The following is a 6,000-nucleotide window of genomic DNA, read 5'->3' on the forward strand; positions in this document are numbered from 1 at the left end:
AAGAGCTTGCTGTATGTGAGTTGGAGAAAAAATTCAAATACAAGACTTTAAAGAGAAGATGGAGAGATATTGTGAAAAAGTATTTGAATATTCAGCTATTCACTTCCTCCAGTTCCCTTAACACTCTCAGAATGCAGAAAACATGAATGATGAAATAATGCAGCTACTTTGGGAAGACTAGGCAGAAAAAGCTATCTGTTAGGTCTAGTCACACTCAATAATAGGTTAATGGCTTTGAAAGACAGGTAGACGTGGAAGAGGATTTGGAACTCATGCCAAATCAACTGCAGATGTTTATCCAATACTATGAAAACATGCTAAAAGAATGGGCCAAACAAACCAGTTGTTCTGGTCTGGCCCGGACACTGGAGTGTCCTCATCGAGGTCTTGTTTTTATCCTGTCTTTTACCTAGGATACAACATTTTCCCTTGCTCCCCATTCTGAGGGACAACAGTGGGAACTTCAGCAAACAAAGAGGAAGCAGAGGCCTTGGCTTGTTTGATGCCTGAATAAAAAGAGGGGTTTGAGCATTACTCTTCATATGATTCCATGTGTAGACATGTCTCATAGCCTAATGCAGGGGGCAGGCCCCTTACCTCAATGTGTGTCAGATCATTCCATGGAGACTGGCAAAACATTTGTGATTTCACTGGCAAAACCAGCGCAAAGTCCACCAAAACACAATTGGCCCATGGGACTGGTGTGTTCAGTGGTCTCTGCAATACTTTGAGAATGTTCTCCTGCTCCTTCTAATTAGATACCTATTCACAGAGGACTTAGGTTGCCATGTATCAGCCTGGATAAAAATATACAACTACTTGCTCTGTAGAAATTATTTGCATTGGAACATGTCCAGAATTGCTGGGCACTGAAAATCTCAGATAAATTAACCCTGAAGAAGCAAAAAACTTGCCAACTGGGGCAAAACTTGAGTGTAAATCTGAACTCAAACTCTGGCAAGCCCTGCACCCACTCTGCAGCTACTAAGTAGCCTGTATTAGGAAGAGCTGTAATGTACCAAGCAGAGACATTTGATGATGTTTCTCCATTACTTTTTGAGGGAGTAAACTGGGGAGGCATGAACAAACAAGTAACATGCTGGAGATTAAAATTTATATATATATAAACATACATAATTACCTAGAAATATATCAAATTTTTCTTTATATAACATATATGGTTATACAATATATAATATTTATCTAGAACATTGAACCAAAATGGAAATAAACATCTTCCAGCATATAAAATTCACTTGGTGAATGTCAAAAGCAGCTGTGTCATGCAGATCTGGGAGTGTACTCTCATGAGAGTTAGAGATGTGACCATCTTCTGTAGCCACATTCAGCACTAAGTAATGACAAAACCCAGGTCTGTAATACAGTCTGGTTTTTAGCACTGTTTTTAATCTCTGCCTGGTGCTAATAGGGTGTTTAGAGAGTTTTTGCTTTGTGCTTAGATAACAATGTCCAGATTGTTTTGCTGCAGAAGTAGGGACACCCATTGCTGAAGTGTCTGTGCAATATTCAAAACATTGCCTTTGTAATAGAGATGTCACCATTTCTCATGCTGTTGTTCTCCCATAATGTAAACATCCTTCTCTGTTCTCCTTCCTCTGCCTTGCCCAAATGCTTTACTGCAGCTGCACGAGAGCAGAGCATGGAAGCAAACTGACCGTGGCAGCGAATGCAAAGCATCGGTTGACTGCGGCTTGAGGCACAGTGCATCCAAAGTACCTTCATGTTTCCCCTTTATGTCAGGAATGGGAAACGTTGTAATAGGCAACAGCTGTGGCAAAATGCAAGTTGCTGTCATCGTAAAAATGAGTGACTCGCTGGAGGACAATAACTCTCCCATTAAAGTGACTCTATTCAGATGGAAAGTTTTGTGCTAAGATATAAGGTCGAAACTCTCCGTGTGTCTCTCCCAGCCTGCTGAACGATTCAGAAGGAATTCAGCTGGAGTACTAAACCTTGCTGTTCAGGACCTCACACAGAGACACAAGTGGAGGAAATCACTTCTATTGTACTTCCAGCATCTTCAAAAAATTAAGCTATGTCTGACTGCTAAAAAAAGTCCTTTGCTCAGTTGAGGAATTAAATTGGCCAAGATATAAGCTATGAGATGCATACTCTTAATTAGGGGTACATACATCAAAAATGGACACTACCCGAGGTCTCTTGTTTTCCTGACACACTGAAGTTTGTAAAAGCTGTCTGTCTGCCCAGAGGGCTTTTGGAGAGGCCTCAGCCCCAGGTATTCAAGAGCACGTGTGGATGTCAGCAAGCAGTTTTTGGAACTTTCTTGCAGGAAGTTTTTGCTTTGCAATGCCAGTTTTGCATCTCTTCATTTCTGATTTTGAAATGACATCTAATTATATTTAATGCCCAAGCCAAGAGAAGAATCAAACGGTGCCTAGGGAGAGTGCAAGGATGAAAGCCAGAGTCTGAGCTCCATCTGGGCACCAGGAGTCAGTAGTGAGGGAGATCCAACCCACTTAGAAGAGCTGTTGGATAGGAGAGATCCTGCATGTCCCCTTCAGACCAGGTAGATGATGGAAATGTATGTTCTGACTTCCAGACACTCTGCTGAAGGACATAAAAGGGAACACTCCCAGATAAGCTCAGTCTGCAGCAGCTCAAAATACTGCTGTCTATCTTCAACAAGCTTTAGATAAGACTTCTATCAATACGTTAAAGACAAGTGGGATTTTCTATAGCTTGTTTAACCCTGCTCCTCAGATAAGAGAAGACAAGAAAAATTATCTCATAGCAGCATGTTCTCATAGCAAACTTCTTAAGAGCAATGGGATGATACAGCAAATGTGATGCTCAGGCTCCAAAATCCTTGTATGTCTTCTAAGAAATTCTGAAGCAACTTTATCAACTGCAGGTCTTAATCACCAGCTATTCTGGAGAGCATTGACATCCTCAGAGCTGACATAAGGAGCTGTAGTCTTTTCAGAGCTCTTAAGACATTTGCCATGTGGTTGAACCTGGGAAATCACTTAGTGTCCTTGCCAAAGTACTCATTGTCTCAGAGCAGCCACAGCAAAGAGTGAGGGAGTTCACTTGTAATAGTATGTGGGATGTGGAGGTTAAGGGTTTCATAAAGGAAATCATATGCAAGCACAATGCTGATATATATCTGGCCCTTCTTCTGTCTTGTTCAGTGTTTGCAGGTGCCACTGACAGGCACTTTATCTATTAAGTTGATATTTCTGGATGTAGGCAGGATACTCGGGAAATAAGCAGGAATGGGAAACCATCTGCTTCTGGGGCTGCAGGCAGGCAGATTTCAAACTGGGAGAGATGCTGTCCCAAAACCAAACTGCTTGGCCCTGGCCAAGTCTTTTTGGGTCAGTTCAGGGAATCAGCCACCAAATAGCCCCTGTTTCAATGTCATGTGTAGAATTGTGAATTTATTAATGGCACATGCCTTTTAGGTGGTTTTATTAGCATCCATGCTGACAAAACTTCATGTCCCCTGGCTCTGACCTGGGCCTTACCATGGTCCAGGCAAGATATCATGTGTCCCATTCTTCTTTGGAGCCCCAAGAGCACAGATCCACTTTTTTAGGGCCAGGGGCCCCTGGGTGCAGTCTTGCTACCCGCAGGGAATTCAATCAGGGGTGCAGTGCAGAGCATGGTGAAGGCCATGGGTTTGCTGTAAAATCCACATAAATCCACAGACAGACTAACTCCCCATGTCCTTCATTTTAGGGTGAAATCTGTCCTCCAGGGAGATTTCTCCGAGGTTTCAAGTCCGTGACTCAGCTTCTCTCAGCAGTTGCAGTGTGAGAGCTTCACGGGGCATCCCCCCCATCCAAAACATGCAGCAATACCCACTGGCCTGAGAGGGAAAAGGTCCCTGCTCCCCCCCCAGCCCCTCCAACCTCCTCTCCTGCCTCCCCTCGGGGACAGTAACTGCTCACAGAAGCCTCTCTGGAGACAAAAGACTTTAGTACAACAATGGCCCAGAGACAACTGGCACAAGGGAGCGTGTGGGCAAGAACGCAGCTCTGGTGGTCCCACCCAGAGGAATTGTTTGGGATTTGCAGTGATCTCTCCAGGGCACACGGCATCGCAGGGGAGGCACGGCCACACGCTGCACCCCAAAGCAAGCCTCTCCCCCAGACTAAGTACCCTTCTGCCTCATAATTAATACGATGTTTTGATCATATATTTGAAGACTTCCTGCTAATTTTGTTAGTAGGATGCAGCACTTATGAGAGTGCTTCCCTAATAACATTCATCTGCTTAATTTATATCTTATATGCAATAAAGCTAGTTAAAGGTAGAGAGACTTTATATTCTTCTTTATAGGCCTTTCCAAATGGTCAGGGACCATTTAACATTGACCTCTGCCAGGCTTTGCAAGGGTTTGAGGCCAGATACTTAAAGAGAATCACCTGTCTGTTTTGAATTGCTTTTGATCTTTTATTTCATCCTATAAATTCCCAGTGGAGTTCACTGGTAGCAAACATCTGGCACAGACACAATAGCCAGCTTTTCCTGCTCAGAGAAGGAATGAATCCATACTGAAACCCTAGATTTGGTATCTTCCTGTAGATCTAGCCTTAAAATAACCCCCCAGGTGAGGGGGCATATCATCTGCATTCAGTGTCACCCCTCAAGAGGTGCTGCAGTTTCTTGTATTTGTGGTTTATCACATTCACCCACCTGGGTGGGCACATGTATGGGACTCCTTTTCCAGCTAGTGCATGCAGTGAGCAATTCTAATCACTGGCTGGGCTCTTAGGCAGAGAAAAGAAAAAAAAAAAAAAAAAAAGATAACAGTTATAATATTGCTGCTTTAGGATATTTTACAGAAAGTGCAGGTTGGAGAAGTGACCATACAGATAAAAGTGATGCCATTTATCGTTGCTGGGGAGGCTAGCACTTTCTATAGGTTTCCCTGAATTTAATGTGGCAGATTTAGCTGAGGGAAACTGAATCAGGGTAATGGGGTTTCTCTGCTCATATTCACAACAAAACCACTCTGGATTTCCTTGGTTTTGCTGATTTCCTAAAACTGACTGGTAAGCAAGCCCTCAGGGCTGAGCCTTCACAAGGCAGCTGGGAGTAGCAGGGAGGAGCATTAACTTATTTTTTTTGTCACTGTGATCAGTGCAATTGTTCTCCTGGTGTATCTGACCCATAAGAAGCCCGGGGAAGTGCTCTGTCCCCCCTTGCTGATCCCAGCACACACCTGCAGGTCTCCCCCAGGCCACATAAGTCCAGTTCCCGAGTGGGACGTCAGGCAGGACCCCCGGGGCTGGCTGCCGGTAGCTGGGTGTGCAGGAGATGGGGGAGGCAGAGCAGCTGTAACCTTGCCTTCCCACTAGATCAGGTAATACCAACCATCTCTAACCTCCTTAACCCCCAGAAAACCATCGCCTTTTGCTATTGGCAACAGAACCTATACAGAGCTGGTGAGGAAACAGCAGGCCTGTAAGTGCCACGGATAAGGAGTTGCAGCAACCCCTGGCATGAAGGTGCTGTGATTATATCAAGCTAAAATGAGTCACCTCATGCTGCTGGAGTTGTGTGCTCTGAGGAAACTCTCTCTTTGACATAATCATTCCTTAAAAGTCAGATCTTTCCTCTGGGAAAGGGGAAGTCTTGGCCTAGGCTGACCTACCTCACTTGGTTTTGGCTGGAGAAAGACATTTTTCCTTGGCTGCACAAACGCTCTGTGACTTTCACTCAGAACCTCCCTGAGAACATTTTTAAAAAACATTATTTAATTCGTTCTAATGAGGCAGCACAAATCCTGGTTCCAAAAGTGATTTTATTCTCTGAGCCTGATAAAATGCCCATCCTTATACTCAGATACATCTTCCTCACTGTAACAAATGATGCTAAAGGTTTCACAGGTCCTGGGGAGACACTCAAGTCTCGGCCACGTTCTCCCACTGTCATCTGATAGCAATTTATGTTACTGCAGAATTTGCCTTATTGGAACCATTTGAGAAATGGAAATTCACACAGATTCAT

The sequence above is a fragment of the Tyto alba genome, unplaced genomic scaffold (assembly GCF_018691265.1).
Source record: "Tyto alba isolate M040663 unplaced genomic scaffold, T.alba_DEE_v4.0 Super-Scaffold_26, whole genome shotgun sequence".
Taxonomy (NCBI): Eukaryota; Metazoa; Chordata; class Aves; order Strigiformes; family Tytonidae; genus Tyto; species Tyto alba.